The sequence below is a fragment of the Mesoplodon mirus genome (genome assembly GCF_964341445.2).
Source record: "Mesoplodon mirus genome assembly, contig: HAP1_SCAFFOLD_330, whole genome shotgun sequence".
NCBI classification, from domain to species: Eukaryota; Metazoa; Chordata; class Mammalia; order Artiodactyla; family Ziphiidae; genus Mesoplodon; species Mesoplodon mirus.
The window spans coordinates 162,885-180,120 of NW_028295610.1; the positions used below are offsets into that span (position 1 = coordinate 162,885).

General features: G+C 44.4%; 1 protein-coding gene and 1 long non-coding RNA gene across 2 annotated transcripts in view; both read left to right on the top strand.

Annotated features, from left to right (window-relative positions):
* The window catches only part of LOC309797347 (protein FAM170A-like), a gene marked incomplete at both ends in the record, with an annotated part of 518,827 nt that overhangs the window by 110,052 nt on the left and 391,539 nt on the right, over positions 1-17,236 (top strand). The window lies entirely within an intron of this gene.
* On the top strand, positions 10,544-16,011 carry LOC309797355. Its single transcript, XR_014292609.1, has 3 exons — positions 10,544-10,585; positions 14,845-14,910; positions 15,858-16,011. It is a non-coding gene; the product is annotated as an uncharacterized lncRNA (long non-coding RNA).

Sequence of the window (17,236 nt, forward strand, 5' to 3'; positions counted from 1 at the left end):
AAATTTCTACTGTTGGAATTAAAACAGAATATTCTGGGCTGCATGGATTTATCCTAAACTTCAAATGCATTAATTATAAATAGACCGTTACACTGACTACTATTCTGTATCTTTGAATAACCATATACATTTTTTCTTTTTATAACTGATTTCTAGAGGTCTATTCCTTAATTTTGGCCATATATATGTATACCTCATGATGATAGGATTTCTTACTGTGAGGGATTAATATGTTCTTAGTAATTTTTAATATTATATTTTACATTATTTTACTACCTATGTTACTATAAAAGTAACAGTATTTTACTGGAAAATTGATGCTCAATGAAAAATTTAAAATATGGAAGTTACATGTGGAAAAAATCCCTGAAAATCTTGCCACTGTTTACCTAAGGGTGAATATCCCTTTACAGATGATAGGACGCATTAACACACACACATACATGTTTGATTAAGGTATGTGATGTACCTACCTAAAATACATTAAACTGTTACATGCTTCTGTCATTAAGTTTAAGCCATCATTTTAACAGACCTGTTATTACATAACTATCTTAAAATATAAAGACATTCCTATTGAATATTTCACTTTTACAAAATTTAGTAACATTGACATGCTACTCACCTTTTCTATTTGAATTTCCTAATTATAAGGTCCTATTCTGTGATTTCTATATCAAAGGGACGCACGTTCTATGTTTTGATATGTACTCAGCAACTTCACTTTGAAAATCAATTTTTCAATCCACCGCTAGGAAAAAGTGTGCAAGTCAGTCGTTGAATAAATATGTTTGATGAAATTACCAGATTTCAACAAATAATTTTTTTCTTTTTATCTCAGGCCAGAGAGGAGTAAGGAGATAGAGAACTTGACAAAAGTAATCTACTTCAAACAGCCTCTTTTCTCTACTTAAGAAGTCTTGATGAAAGTAATGCTAAAACCCTTGGGAGACAATCACATCAAAACCTAGACGGAAATGTGGTGAATAAGAAACCAACGATCAGTTCATTTACTAAGAAATGTTTGTCCTCTGTCACTGTCATTAGTAACTCTTTCTGACACTTAAACCTCTGCCTTGACATTCTTGAAAAAAGGGTCAACAGTATGCTTTCTGTATTGCAAGATGAACAATCCATTTTCAGTAAGTCTATACTGTCACAAAAGATAACTAAATTTGTACTGTATAAGATTCACAGAATATTAGATAGACGAAGTCCAAGATAAGATCCAACTTGAAGCGAGGCTGGGGGGAGACAAATGGAGCTCATCATAACAGGACGATGCCACATTAATATTACAAATTGCAATACTGAGTGGTTTTCTAACACTTCAAATTTTTGTCTCCCTGAATTACTTTTAAGGCCAGATTTAGGTTAACTGCTCTGAATACAAATTTTTATGAAATTTTGGAGGGGATTGCAACATAATTTTCAAAAAGTTTTTCCTCATTCATTAACTGAACAAATATCGAGCACCTACAAAGTAGCTGACAATGTTCAGACTGTAGATTCAGAACAAACGTCGCTGCATTCATGGAATTTACGTTGTAATGGGCATACATTTTGGCATGTTCATCATACTTTTGTACAAGGCCTGCTAAAACTCACACTAAGGCTTCTCCCCTAATATTTAATAGAGGTCAAAGTTCCAACTTACTACACCATTTACCAGAGTTCTCTGCCGTGTGGCCTCCTGACTACTGGGACATGTTGAGCTATGGCTGAAACACCGACTTTAATGAAACAAATGATTTTTTTTTTCTTTTGAACTTGATGACTGGAAGAATTCACATGACACCTGAGTTGTTTTTGTTTTTGTTTTACTCATTTTATGGAACTTTTCTCGTGTGTGGGCTCTCTGATGGTCTTACCACTCCTCTCACTTTTATAGGATTTATCAGCAGCATGGATTCTGTGATGAACTGTTAGACTGGAGCGCCAACTGAAGCTCTTACCACAGGTCTCACACTTGTAAGGCTTCTCCCCTGTGTGCACTCTTTGATGAGACTGTAGCTGTGAAGGCCGACTGAAGACCTTACTGCATCTGTCACATCTGTACGGCTTCTCTCCAGTGTGGACGCTTTGATGAAGCTGAAGACTTGAGGCCTGAATGAAGTGCTTCCCACACTCCCCACACTTATATGGTTTCTCTCCTGTGTGGACCCTCTGATGCATGTCGAGGTTCAGGCTCCACTTGAAGCCCTTCCCACACTCCTCACATTTGTATGGCTTTTCTCCAGTGTGGACTTTTTGATGGGCTTGAAGGTGTGAACTCCGACCAAAGCTCTTCCCACACTCTTCACATTTGAATGGTTTTTCTCTGCTGTGGACTCTCTCATGGGCCAGAAGATTTGAGGCCTGCCTGAAGACTTTCCCACACTCCTCACAATTATACGGTTTCTCTCCGGTGTGGATTCTGCAATGAATTTTAAGATCTGCTCTACGACTGAATCCCTTCCCACACTCTTCACATTTGTATGGTTTCTCACCGGTATGGATCAGCTGGTGGATCTGAAGTCGTGAACTCTGATTGAAGCCCTGCCCACACTCCTCACACTTGTAAGGTTTCTCTACACTGTGGGCCTTCTGATGGATTTGAAGATATGAACTCTGACGGAAGCCCTTCCCACATACCTCACATTTATAGGGCTTCTCCCCTGTGTGGACAACCAGATGAACTTGATAATGGGAGTTCCTCCTGAAGCTCTTCCCACACTCATTACATGTGTATGGTTTCTCTCCTGTATGGACTCTTTGATGTGCCTGAAGGTTTGAACTCAGAGTAAAGCCTTTACCACACACATTGCGTATGTATGATTTCTCTCCAGTGTGGACTCCCTGATGGGCCTGAAGACTTGAAGGCCGACTAAAGCCTTTCCCACATTCCTCACATTTGTAGGGTTTTTCTCCTGTGTGGACCCTCTGATGAATGTATAGATTTGAGCTAGAAATGAAGCCCTTCCCACACTCCTCACATTTGTACGGTTTCTCTCCCGTATGGACTCTCTGATGGGACTGAAGTTGTGAATTCCGACTGAAGCTCTTATCACATGTGTCACATTTGAATGGTTTCTCCCCAGTGTGGACTCTCTGATGGTCCTGAAGGTGAGAGGCCTGACTGAAGGCCCTCCCACACTCCTCACAATTACAAGGTTTCTCTCCCGTGTGGACTTTACAATGAATAGTTAAGTGCTGACCTACGGCTGAAGCCTTTCCCACATTCCCCACATTTGAATGGTTTCTCTACAGTGTGGACTTTCTGAGGAGTCTGCAGCTGTGAGCTCTGACTGAACTCCTTGCCACACTCATCACACTCACTATGTTTTCCTCCCGCGTGAACTCTCTGATGAATATGAAGAACCGAGCTGTAACGGAAGCCTTTTCCACACTCACTGCACGTATGAGACTTCTCTTTTGAGTGCAATTGCTGGTGAAGATCAAAGGTGGAGAGGTCGGTGAAGGTTTCTTTACGTTCATTACACTGGTAAGGTTTTTGTCCTGTGTGAATCATGGTATTCTGATCCAGTGTTGAAACCCTCGTGCTATCTTTTCTATAATCACTGTAGCCGTAAGATTTTTGACCCTTGTGTACTCCATGAGCATCAAGGTGGTGTGAAATCCAACTGATGGTGTCAACATCCTCTTTACACTGACACCGTTTATTTTTCATGGAAATTTGCTGGTGTCTATTCTGATCATTCTGTGACTCAGCCAATGAAGTTTTCCTCCAAGAATCCTGGGCTCTCAAAGTTGCAAGCCTTGCATTTCCAGTACTACTGGGATCACCTGCTTTATCATTTCATAGACGGTTCTCATCTTCAGAAATTTGAATAGAGTCCTGCCCCAATCTGGCAGGGGGAATCACCTTGTTTGTGGAACTGACAACTATTTATCATGGAGTCTTGGCATCTGGTTAAGTCATTTGCAATTTGTTGCCAGATTTGCCAGCAGGCAAGCTCTTCACGTGATCCTCTGTCTTGAACGGCCCTCAACTCACTTTGATTGTTTTCTTCTAGAAGGACAGAGAATTCAGAGATGTGGACACGTGAAAGCTTTGTTCAAAGATTCAAGATTTTACACTTAAGACACAGTGTGAGACTTTAATGAGCCTCAGGATGGTTCAGCTTATCTTTCGCACGACAAATGAAGTTCTCTGGTTTATATACTAACAGAAACCAAGAGATGGTCTGTTAAACTCCCAAATACTTAGCATTAATGAAACCCATTTAAAACCAAATGACTACTCTGACATACTATTTAAATCATCTTTCAAAAATTACATGTCATTCCTACCATAACACAGTATCAATAAAGACAAGCATTTTGCTGTGCTCACAGCTTTAACAGTGCCTAGCAGTTAGTCAGGGCTCAAGAAATGCATGCACAGGTGAACTCAGTTTGATTTCTAGGATTCTCTACAATTCTGAATCCCAGGTTAAGTTTGAACCAAGTCAGAGAAGCGAAACAGCTTTTACAAGTCAGGTATCAGATACAGGAAAAGGACTGGAAAGTACAGTTTTGCTTAAGTTGAAAGGCTGCACCCGAGGCGGCAGCACACCAAGGGGGTTAGTGCTGAGGAGGATATGAAAGGGGCTAAAAACCGGGACTGCCCCGGTGGCACAGTGGTTAATAATCTGCCTGCCAGTGCAGGGGACACAGGTTCGAGCCCTGGTCCAGGAAGATCCCACATGCCGCAGAGCAACTAAGCCCGTGAGCCACAACTACTGAGCCCACGTGCCACAACTACTGAAGCCCACGTTCCTAGAGACCGTGCTCTGAAACAAGAGAAGCCACTGCAATGAGAAGCCTGCGCACCACAACCAAGAGCTGCTCCCACTCACCACAACTAGAGAAAAGCCCATATGCAGCAACAAAGACCCAATGCAACCAACAATTAATTAATTTTAAAAAAGGGTCTAAGAATCAGTGGGGTTAAAAAAGAGCATGAAGACCTATGCACTGGATCCTTCTCAGGCATTTGTGCTGCCTAATATGTTCCTCCACTCCCCCTGCCAAGCAGGAGTCAAAATTTAGAGGCTAGGGAAGAATGCTGTCTCTTTAAAAACAGCATGGGAAATTTTTGGACACAGATACATTGGTCTTTAACAAGAATGAGTTCCAAAGTGAAGAATGGGCTTTATGAGTGAGCTGGGAATAAATTCCATAGCCTGTGATAAGTATTGAGAAGAAACAGACTAGAAACTATTGAAGAATGATCAAAGCACTCAAGGTGACATTATCTAAAATGCCTTCTACAAGGTACATACAAATGCACACACACACACACACAAAATGTTTGTAGAGCTAACAAAGATCGATTTCTTATTAGTGAGGTGGGCTTTGGAGGAGGCAAATGGGACGCAGCGGGGCAAATCTTTTAAGGGAAAGGCTAACTCACCAGCTGGCTGTTTTCTGAGACCTGTTCTCCCCTGGTATAAGGGATAAGGAAATAGAAATTTCTTTCCTTCTATGGGAGGGTTACCTAAGAAGTAGACATAAGAATCCTCATTCCAAACACTATTTCCTCCCCAAATGAATTTGCTCTGCTACTGAGAGCTCAAGGAAAGTCACAGGGAAAGCATTTTACTCAGTTTGGTTATAATTACAGGTTCTATACATATTTTTTGTGCAAGTTGATGAGGGCCAACTTGTACAGAAAGGCAAACACACACATACACACATCATGGGCACCTGAGAAGTTAGAATTAGGCTAGGAATTCATTTGAAGACAAAAAAACATTTAGCAATATCCCTTATTCACTCGGATTTGTTCACCGCCTACTAGCTATTTTCATGGAAGGCTAATTTCTCTATCCATTAACTCATTCGTTTATTCAAGAAATATTTAAGAGTTCCTGTCATGTACCAAGACTATGCTAAGCACTGAGGCTAGTGAGCAATAAACATATAACAGCCCGAATTCCTCCTGCACTCCTGGATTACCCTCCAGTGGAAGACAGAGAGGTGAGAAACAGGTGAACAAAATGTACATGAGTGAAACGCTTAGAGACAAAACAAGGCAGGGCAGAGAGAGTAAGAAAGAGAGGACTGTATTTTCCATAGGGTGGTCAGAGGACAGCCACCTCCTCATCTTTAAGGTGACTGACTGAAAGAAGTAGAGGCCTAAAAGATTACAGGTGAAAGAGTATTCCAGGCAGAGAGAAGGACCAGGAAAAGGCTCTGTGGCAGAAGCATCCTTTGCAGGTCTGGAAAAGATAGGGTAAGAGGGAGGAGAGGTGGTGTATTCAGGGAGGTGGTGGAGAACGAACAGCAGCCCACAGAAGGCTCTAGAAGCCACTTTAAGTGGTTTTTATTCTAAGTAAAAGAAGCCACAAGAGAATTTTGAAACAAGAACATAACCTGACTTAAAGTTACAAAAGATCACTTTGCCACCTAAAGAACAAACTGTGGGAGGAGAAGGGTGGCAACAGGTGACCAGTACAAAGACTATGCAATAATCCTGGAAAGAGATTTCCAACTGGGACCAGGTGATGGACAGCACAGGGCTGGTGAGAAGCAAAACAGATAGAGAGCTAACCACAGGAACTCACGGCTGCTTGGTTCTCACCTAAATTTCTATCTGGGTTGCTGAATTCATCAACCAAAGCCTCTCTTCTCTTTCTATATGTTTTGTATCTCGTTTGAAGAATGAGAACATGCAAAGTCACAAGTTCACATGAACGGGCTAGAGCGAAAGTTTACTAGAAATTTGAGTTCCAACTGCATATTCAAGGTATTGAAAGCTGTGTTTCTACACTTCCCCAGTTTCCTCATAAACATTGAGAGTTTATTCCTCACACGTTAGACAGCGGTTTATGAATGGCCAGGCATAACGGACTCAGAATGAGTTGGCACCCCCGAGGTACCTTTCTTGCTGGGGAGCCACAGGTGAAGGGCTGTCTGCTGGAAACATGTTTGCATGGAGTCAGGCTGAGTGGCCTCAGGGTGTTTGCCCTGCACTTGTGTGTGTTTCTCCCTAGTTGGTTTCCTTGTCCAGCCACCTGTGACCTCCCTCCATCCAGCCCAGGGAATCCTTCTCATCACAGGGATAGGATGTTTGTCTCATTTTCCATCACATCCTTTCCCCAAAGTTTGGTTGTGAGTTGTTCCCATTCCAAAGACCTTTCCTCTTTGAAGAGAAAAGAGAACATCTTTTCTCTCCTTTCCTCTCACTTCACTTCTGCTCTATTATCTCCTCCGGCCAGAATGGCCCACTGACTCAGATGGGTGTAGATCCGAAGATGGCAAGAACCGCCAGCAATTCTGAGATAATAATACGGATGGATCAGGAAAACTTGAAAACCTTTATCCCGCCACATTAAAAAAAATTGCACTTCCAGTGTATTCAGAGTCTCAGTGGAGAAACACAAATGATAGAGAAATTGAATGACACTCAAGTATTTCTTTGCTCCTTTCCTGATTTATTCTAATCCTCCATGCTAACATGATGAACTATTTGTTAGGTAAAGTTTCAGACATTTTCTACCCATGCACACTTTTCTTCTTTTCACATAAGAGTGTGAACTAGGTCACTTTCCACATGCTGTGATTCTGTGATTCACTGTCTCCCACCGAGTCATCCACTGATAAAGTCATCTGTTTCACGGAGAACTATTTCCAATAGCTAATAGCCAATGTCTGTGGAGTGCTTACTCTGTGTCGGTTTCTTGTAACTACTTTACAGATCATTTGTACAACGTTCCCATGGACCAGGTACAATTATGACCCCCAAGTGACAGATAAGTGTTGATAAGTCCAAATAAATACAGAGGCCAAGTGACTTGCCCAAGACACTGGAGCAAATCAAAATCCATGCCTCTGTAATCGTTTTGCTCTATTGCCTCTGTCTGGGAGGCTTGATGATTTGGCAACTAAAACCTTAAATATCATGTTCCATTTTTATACCTGTGACACCAGCGTGGGGCTGTGATATGGGGTAACTAACCTGACTACTTTTGAAAACCCTTATGCACCTGGATGAAAGTAAGCCAGGGACTGCAAGCTATAGATTTAAGGTTTCCTACCAACTTTTAAAAATAGCTTCTTGAATGCAATTTACGTAGTGTCAAGTCTAGGATGTAGTCCAAATAGTAACAGAAAAATGGAGATATGTAGAAAAATACTTAAAGTTGACAAGTATTGGGAGTGTAGTATTTTGGGGGCCAGTGTGTAGACCACAGGAAAACTTGCTGTTTCCATCCCAAAGGGAAGAGCCCTACGTTGCAACTGCCAAGGTCCCTGGGGCAGCAAGTGTGCTCACTGCTTAGTAAAGAAGCATCCTCAGTTTGATAGAATCATATGGGAGCCTTACATTTGGTTAGCAGTTCTACATTCTTGATGTAATAATATTTTCAGGGTGTGGGAGGGTATCAAGCTCTGAAAATACCCTTGGAGAGATTTGCTTATTAAGTTTGGCTTTTTCAATCTCCCTACTACTTCTTGACTAAACACCAGGCGGTTTCCTTCACTTTTCAGAACCATGTTGTTTTTTCCCTTGTCTAATGAACTTTGAAATACTTTTGGATGAGCTATTAAGTTTGGGAAAAAACAAACATCTCTTTAAACTAAGGAAGATAATAACAATGACAAGTAGAAAAAGCTCTAAAACAGAGAATATCCTCCATTCTAGCCAATGACTGGGAGTGGAAGGTTCGTGCTCGCTGTCCAGGACATAGAAATAAAAGCTGAGGAGGCGCTGAGGCATCTCCTGGATCTCTATGAGCCTCCATCATTTCTGAAGGGTAGGGTTGACAGATAAAATATAGGCTGTTTAGTTAAATATGAATGTCAGAAAAACAACAAGTATATTTTTAAGATAAGTATGCCCCAAATAGTTCATAGGATCTACTTATACTAAAAATAATGACTTATTATTCATGTGAAGTTCAAGTTTAACTGGGTATCCTGTACTTTTATTTACTAAATCTGACAGCCCTACTGATGATCCACAATGGAGGCAGTTGAGGAGCGGTACATGCTGGCTCTCGGACAGTCAGAAATGGCTTCAGCAGATCCAGGTACAGTATGAAATTATTTTTGGATGTAGCTCAGAAGCCATGGCCAGCCCTTGACTGCAAGTACTGCCTCGGGTTTCCCTGAGGTGGGGTAAACCTTCCTCTTTATGGCCTTTTGGTAAGTCTGGAAGACCATATCCAAGGGGAGCCCCAAAGTCAGTTTCATCCTCACAACCATGTTTCCAATTCCTGGAATTGGCTGCATGTGACTCACAAGAGCTGAGGAGGTTTGTGGAAATTGGGAGTGTCATAGCTTGAACCCTTTGTAGGTAAAGTTTTGCTGTTGTGAGAGATTTAACAGGAGCACTGTGAAAGACTCCAGGTCCCCAGGTAGAGAGAAATAATCCTGTTCTACCTGTGTGTATGTGACAAGTCTCTAATAGTTCAGAGAGCAAGTATCTGGTCTTAGAAAGACTGATACAAGCTTGGATGTTTCTGGTGACAAGGCAAGGTCGTGAGTTTGAAGTTCACCTTTTATGGTTGAGGAGACAATAAGGTGGTCAGAAGGGAAATCATGCAGGAGACCTTGGCTTCATCCATTGTGCAGGCTTGTATATGTGGTTCTATGTAAATTGTGTTTCAAAGGTGGAGCTTGTTTACAACTATGAACATTCTCCGATGTGCTTTTTGGACTTTCATTCCCAGAGCGAGAGCAGTGCCGAGGCTCTAGAATGCCATGGATATTCTGAGCTGTCAGTGGCATTTCCCAGGTACTGTTCCCCTGGAGCCGCTCTTAGAAATGTCCAAAGGGATTATCATCTGTCTTGTGGCGGGTCCTAGCATTGTGAAAGGAAGCTGCTGCACCTGGCTCAGAGGATTTCGGATGTGGTGGGAGGAGTAGTAGTACTACGACTATAAATTGTATCACAGCATATCTATTCCATCTTGAGAGTGGGGTTGGGGGGTTATGAAGGGGGGCTTTTATTGTACTTTTATACATTGTACCCTTGAAACTAATTCAATTTTTTAAAATTAATTAATTTATTTTGGGCTGCATTGGGTCTTTGTTGCTGCTAGCGGGCGTTCTCTAGTTGCAGTGAGCCGGGGTTCCTCTTGGTTGTGGTGCACGGGCTTCTCATTGCAGTGGCTTCTCTTGTTGCGGAGCATGGGCTCTAGGCACGCAGGCTTCCGTAGTTGTGGCACGTGGGCTCGGTTGATGTGGCACACGGGCTCTAGAGCGCAGGCTCAGTAGTTGTGGCGTCCGGGTTTAGTTACTCCGTGGCACCTGGGATCTTCCCAGACCAGGGCTCGAACCCATGTCCCCTGCATTCACAGGCATATTCTTAACTACTGCTCCACCAGGGAAGCCTAATAATTCAGTTTTTTATAAAGAGAAGATTCCTAATATTATTCCAAAATTTTAAAAATATGTAGTTGGATAACACTATGAAAAATTAACTGATATATTCTTTTATTATTTCTCTTTGCTCCCTGGATTTTTTTTCCTCATCCAGTCAGCTAGGCACTGTGAGCTCACTGCATTAGGAAGGTAAAGACTCAGCAGAAATGAGGGAGAAAAAAAGAAAAGTCTCAGCTTTGGAATGTTCACAACGGAGGACACAGTAAAACAGGTGAGAATTTGTGAACAAAAAATAAATGTCTCAAATGCAAAAAAGTATTCTCTGCACTGGGAGGCAGGAGAGGGAGGGAGGGAAGGACTGAAGGAGAGAGATCAGTGTGGCCAGGGACTTGGAAACTGTGCTTGAGGACGATATGCCCAGGAAGAGAATCAGAATCTGGAGAAGATTCAGCCTGCACGTGATCATTGCCTCCAGCCAGCACCCTCATCTCAGACGTTGGGAAATTCAGAGAGAGAGTGGGAGTACGTCAGGAGGGCCACGCGCAGAGTCTGTGTGGCAGGGGTTGTGGCCGTTCCCTATTTGTGAGGAGTCCCCAGCAATTTGCAGGCCTCTTCTGGAAAATGCTGGCGGACGTCTCTAGTGCTTATGTGAAAGCTTGTTCACAAACCTTGAAAGACACAGATGTAGATGACAGATAGATGCATAGATAGAAAAATGTCATTGAATAAAAGCTCCAGGAAAGGTTTGGAAAATGCCCTTTATTGCATAGGACGCTTCTATTGTCATATGATGTTAGACTGAGTGCCGGTCCCTTCATCCTCCTTCAGACCACGGCATTCTGTCTGCTACTCTCCCGAGGGTCCTTTCTTCTCCCTGGAAGGGATAAAGCAAATGAGGTAGAACAGGAAGAGACAAGAAGCACTCCAAGCTCTGCTGGTCAGGGTTACCCTCCAGCATTGCCTTAATGCTCAGAGCCACACACACCACAGTGAGCTTGGCTCCAGATCAACTACCACGCCACGAAGGTTCTGGAACATTTCCATATCTCGGGGGACCTCATTTCCACGTGACTCTCTTTCCTATTCCCCTTTGTCACAGAAGGCTAGGTCCAGTGGTCAGGGTGAGATCTCGGCTCAGGCCCAAGGCTCTCAGACCTCAAAGTTCTGGTCCTGCAAGGGCCCCTGTCCTCTCTTGAGACCACTCCTGGCTCTCTCTGCCGAGAAGGAGCTGCTGGCAGTACGTCCTCTAAGAGTTGAGGTCCATCGTGCAGACCCTGAGAAAACTCCTAGGAAAAGGCTCCACCTTCTTGTTTACGTCAACAGAGGTCAATGCCTTTGTTAGTGCTGGGTGTGTCCCATTTGATGCAACTGCAGAGCCATTAGGTCAACCAGCACATGTGTGCGGCCCCTTCCCTTAGACTCCTCTGGGCCCTCATGACATAGGCCCAGAAGACTGCCAGCCTCAAGCCTTACCTATTCCAAGGGACGGCCACACCATATTCCAGGATCTTCTGTCCCATGAATCTCAGTTGCTGTTTGGAATTCAAAGGAGAGAAAAGACCCTGCCTGCGGGGTCTCTTTGGGCTGGGGCCTTCCCCCGTGGTCTGCTCTCCCTCATTCTCCTTTTCTTCTTGCTTCTCTTCATCCTCCTCCTCCTCCTCTTCCTCCTCCTCCTCCTCCTCCTCGTTCTCCTCCTCCTCCTCCTCGTTCTCATCCTCAGGGTTGCTCTCGGATTCCACATTGCCCATCCACTGGGCCATGGTGAGATGAAAGACACGGCAGCTGAAGCCCTGCAGGGCGCTGAACTTAAGGTGCTGCTGGAGGATCTCCAAGGTGGGGAAGACCTGGCAGCAGGCCATGCACCTGAAGCCAGTATCCATGGTCAGCATCCAGTCCGCTGTCTTTGTGCTGGGTCTCTCCTGGACGGCAGGTGGCCCTGATGGGCTGTCTGGCTCTGCTCTTTCCTCATACTCTTTCTCCTCCCCAGTGGGCTCACTGTCAGACAGGAGGCTTTCGGTGGACACATCAGAAGAGGGGTCAGTGTCTACTGCACACACATCCTCAGGAAGGGTCACTTCTTCTATCGTCAGCTGCTTTTCAGGCAACTCCAAGGGTTTCTTTGTCTTCCAGGAGACAGCGACACCCTTGTTCACTTGTACCTGCATGTAGTATATTTTCATGCCCCTTTCCTCTTTGTCTGGGTCCAGATAGTTCTTACAGGGTGAAGAGGGTGAGGAGGAGACACAGTGTGATGGGGAAGCGGTCTCTCCTTCTTCCTGATCCTGGGCTAGGGGTGGTCTAGGCTGGGCAGTGTCTCGATGAAATCTCCGGATTCCTGAAAAACGAAATGAAAATCATAATAACATGCATGGGCCATGCCGGAAGCTGAGGGAGCAGGTGTGGTAGATGAGAGAGGGACATTGGCACGACATAGCTATGTCGTGAGCTTGGTGTCTTTTTCCGTAGGACGGAGTGGTGTATCTGGTGTCATCTGTGGGCTTTTCATGTGCGTGGTGGGGGATACTGGAGCGGTGTCTGTATACAGGGTTGTGGAGTATGGTGGTGAGGGCTGTAGTATGTGAGGGATGCGGCTGGATGCGTGTACGACGAGGAGTGTGAGTTTGGGAATATCGGTGGTGCATTCCTTGTGGAATGGGGCTGTGGTGCAGGAGAGTACTGTGGAGCACGTGCTTGGGGTTGATGTGCACTGAGAAGGGCTGTGCCTGGAGGGTGCGTGTATGTGTGAGCTGTGTACACCTGAGCTGGATGGTCCTGCTCTCAGGCTGGAGGTGTATGATGCAGAACTCTGTCCCTCTCTGGAAGCAAAGGCAAAGACAAAGCCTACATTTTCCTCTGAAGATGCTTAATCTGGTCCCTCTTCCCTCCACCTCAAGCCCAGACCTTTCCGGCCCCTGCTCCTTGACTTCCCCACCATGGTAGTAGCAGTATTCACACACACACACCCAGACTCAGCTGGCATCCATGCCCTCGGAACAGCTCAGGCATCCTGCCCAGGCTCTTCCACAGAGCCCTCATCACCTCTGATGACCCTGGATTTCCTCTCAGCCTCCCTGGGATCTGTGTGCCTCCTGCCTCACAGCCAAGCACCCCCTCACCTGAGGAGCCCCACGCCCTTACCAGCGTAGTTGAGCTTGCTCAGAGTAGAAGTACAGAAGAAGTATTTAGAGGCAGAGGAGACCTCCCCTGCCCCTGGGCTGCAGCCTTGGGCCACCACAGTGGATCCAAGCCGAGGGGGATCCTCTTGTGACTTCGAGATTCCTGAGGGAGGAATGAAAGGCTCAGGGTGGGTTCATCAGTCCTCTGTCCACAGATATTTACTGAGTGTGTGACACGTGTCAGGTGCAGTGAATACACACAGTTGAGAGTATGGTTCCCAGTGGATCCTCCAGGATTTAATTCCAATCAATACTTATTCTCTCACTGTCTAGTTGGTAATGTAGGCCTCGGTGGTGACTGTGAGTGTGTGGGAAGAGTGAGTGATGTGTATCAGTTAAGTCTGTGGTAAGTGTGGGGTTGACATGGGGAGCACAGTGCAGACGTGTCTATCTGTGTCTGTGGCCTTTGTGTGCATGATTTCTGTTCACAAGTCAGGAATTCTGGGACATGTAACTTTTCCTCATTACATGGTGTGGCTTGTATTTATGGTGCGTGTTCATTCATTCATTCACCAAGATTCAGTAAGCAGCTACTCCTGTGTATCCGGCACTCTTCCATTGTTGTAGTCTTTGGTAACGCTGCACATTCTAGTAGGGGAAGACACACACTAAACAAAACTACAATAAATATATAACACATCAGCTGGTGGTAAGTATATAAGGGTTGCCAGACTTAGCGAACAAGAATACAAGGCACCCAGTTAAATTTCAGTTTCAGATAAACCCAGAATAATTTTTTAGTGCAAGTATTCCCATGCAGTCTTTGGCCTGACTTAGTTTTAGTGTAAGTATGGCCCATACAATATGTGGGACATACGGATACTGAAAAATTACTTGTTGTTTATCTGGAATTCAAATTGAACTGGATAGCCCATATTTTCTCTGGCAATCCTGACATGGGTTACTGAGACTGTGGTTTACTGTGGTTTGTACAAAGCGGGTCTGGCATTACTCAAGAATGTGTTATAAGTGTGGTGTGTATGACACGTGACTGGTTCTTATAGAGGTATTTAGAGATGGCTGAAGTTAGCTGTGTTTGTGCAAGAGTTGAGGAGATAGATGTATATATAGTGTGTGTGTGTGTGTGTGTTTGTCCTATATATATAGTGTGTGTGTCTATATACATATCTCATCTCCAGCGTTTGGTGTTGGAGGAGAGGATTGTGATACAGGTGGGTTGTATGAGAACGTAGTATAGGAGGGATGCTTGTATATACCTCCATGTGCTGTGTGTGGTTTAATAAGGAAGTTATATGTGGGGTGTGTGATATTTTTGCTGTATCAGAGTGTACATGGGTGTATGAGTTACTGTCTCATAAAACACCCCTAACAAGAATTCTGTATACACTCCTAGGTACGCCGAGTTTCATCCAGGTCCAGGCAGGGTGACAAGAACTTTACCACACAGATGTTATATCTGGTAAGCACTCTACCCCCATTCATCTCACTCTTCTCTGCACTACCACACACACACACACACACACACACACACACACACTCACACCCACACCCACACAGGAACATAGAGCAAAATATTCTGAATGGTCAGGGGCAGTCATTGCCTTCCCCAGCCTGTCCCAGCCACTGCCTGGAAATCTGCCTGCTGTCTAGAGCTCCATTCCCAGGGCCCATCCTACAGTCTCCAGGGCCCTGGGCCTGGTAGGAGCTACTGGGCTCTAATCTGGGGCAGAGGCCTCTAGCTGGAGCTCTGGGTTGACCACCCCTCTCCCAGGGCAAGCTACTCGCCTACATTTAATGCACGCAGGCACCACGTGGCCCGTGGCTCTCAGAGCTCCCCGCAGGACCCTGAGGACATTTCTCACCCCCGCTCACTCGGTCTCAGTCTCTGGAAAACCCTTCCCTTCCCTTGATCTCCTTTGGGAAATTCTTCCTGTTGAAGGAATAAAACATCCTTGCTTTCAATATGACACCATCCCTAGACAAACAATCTTCTTTCAAAGTACATTCCACTTGTCAAGATATTTTTTAACCAGGGCCTTCAACTCATGGGGCTTCTCTTTCCACTTTGGTAAAAGAGGCCAAGCAACTCATGGGTCTCTCTCAGCATCCTTGCATCCTTCACATCCCCCACCTCATGTCCCCAGGGAAAGATCCAAGAGAATAAGAGAGAAATCGGGGACTGAGAAAAGCTGCATCTCTAGGTCTGTGCAAGCAGGATGCAGCCTGCTGTGAGTCCGACAAAGCTCCAGGCCCGGCTGCCCCAGGAGAGAGTACTCAGACCAGCGGAGCTGACCTCCCCTCTCCCAGGGGGCATCTGGCCGTTCTGTGCCATCTCACACCACAGGGACCCTCCGGATAGATACGGCAGCATCAGTGAGACAAGGTCTCTCGCTCCCTGCTTCAAAGGTGACACGTTCTCAGTCCTCCGCTTCCTAGAGAAGCTTCAGTTTGGCAGAAACCCATGTGCCCCAGACAAGTTGCCCCCCACATACCTCCTCCGTTCTCGGCAGTTTCCTGGGACTCTTCATTTTCCAGATGTTTCCTCTTTTGTCGCTGTTCCATCGTACCAACTAGAAGTCTCCCTTAGAAGATGCCTCAAGAGATGTCCAACTCCTCCTCTTCCCTACAGGTTGGCCCTTCTTGGCTCTTGGGCAATCCATTGAAATGATTCAATACAAATAAAAATGGTCAAGTCTCCTAAATGGCTGAAAAACTTGTACCACTTAGTGAACCAGCAGTACTGCCTAGTGCTCACCAGGGCTGTTATGTTTGCAAGGTTGCCAGGCGCACAGTGGAATTCTGTGACCTCAGTGATGACATCAGAGCATTCGGTGGACCTAGGTTGAGCACAGTGTCTGCAGTAGCACAGGCCCCATTTTCAAGAACAATTCCTTTTCCCCAGCCGAACCTTTCCCGTGAAAGGGAAAGGTTCATACCTTATCTACTATAAATTGTATCATACCATGTCTATTATAAAATTCACATTTTGATTGGAGATCTTTTAATGTCTTTTCTAGAGAGATTTAATATGAATATTTTAAATGGTCTCCAGTTTCCCTGTGGATTATTGACATTTTAAACTCTGCACTTCAATTTTCCCTCAATACGTGTAATTTTGTCACGGCTATTTCTGTACTTAAAGATGAGGAACTATATACTTGATTTCTTCATTTTTTCCCCATCTCTTTCCAAGGTACTGCATTTGATTGTGTCTTGCGACTGAGTCAAAAATGCTAGTCCTTGAGTCAGGACATTGGGCCCTTTAGCAAGTAACTCAACCTATCTGGGCTTCAGCTTCTGTCTGTGCGATCGAGAGGCTTGGCCTAGCTGACTTTTCAAATGCTGTGTTTCTTTGATTCACTCTCACTTACTGATCTGCTACTTACGAAGAGGGCCTGTTCTCATAAAGTAAGAACAGCGGTTTTTTAATCCTTGGGTTGGGCGGAGTTTAAGTGTTCGTACTCAGTTTGTTAGTTATATTTACTTTTACGTATGCTTAGCTCTAAATAATTTATATGGCTCTTGTGACAATTTTTAGATCTTCTTTTTTTCTTATTTTCTTTTACAGTTTCTAATTTATTATCGCCAGTGTAGAGGAGCCTGATTGATTTTTAAAATTTATTGATCTTGTATGTGTGTGCCTTGTTGAACTGTCTTATTAGTTCCTGCTAGTTTATCTGTGGGTTCTCTTGGGTCTCCTAAATAAATGAACATATTAAATGTAAATAATGTGTTCTTTGGATAAAGTTTATTTTCTTGCATCTCTATATATAGAAGCAATATGT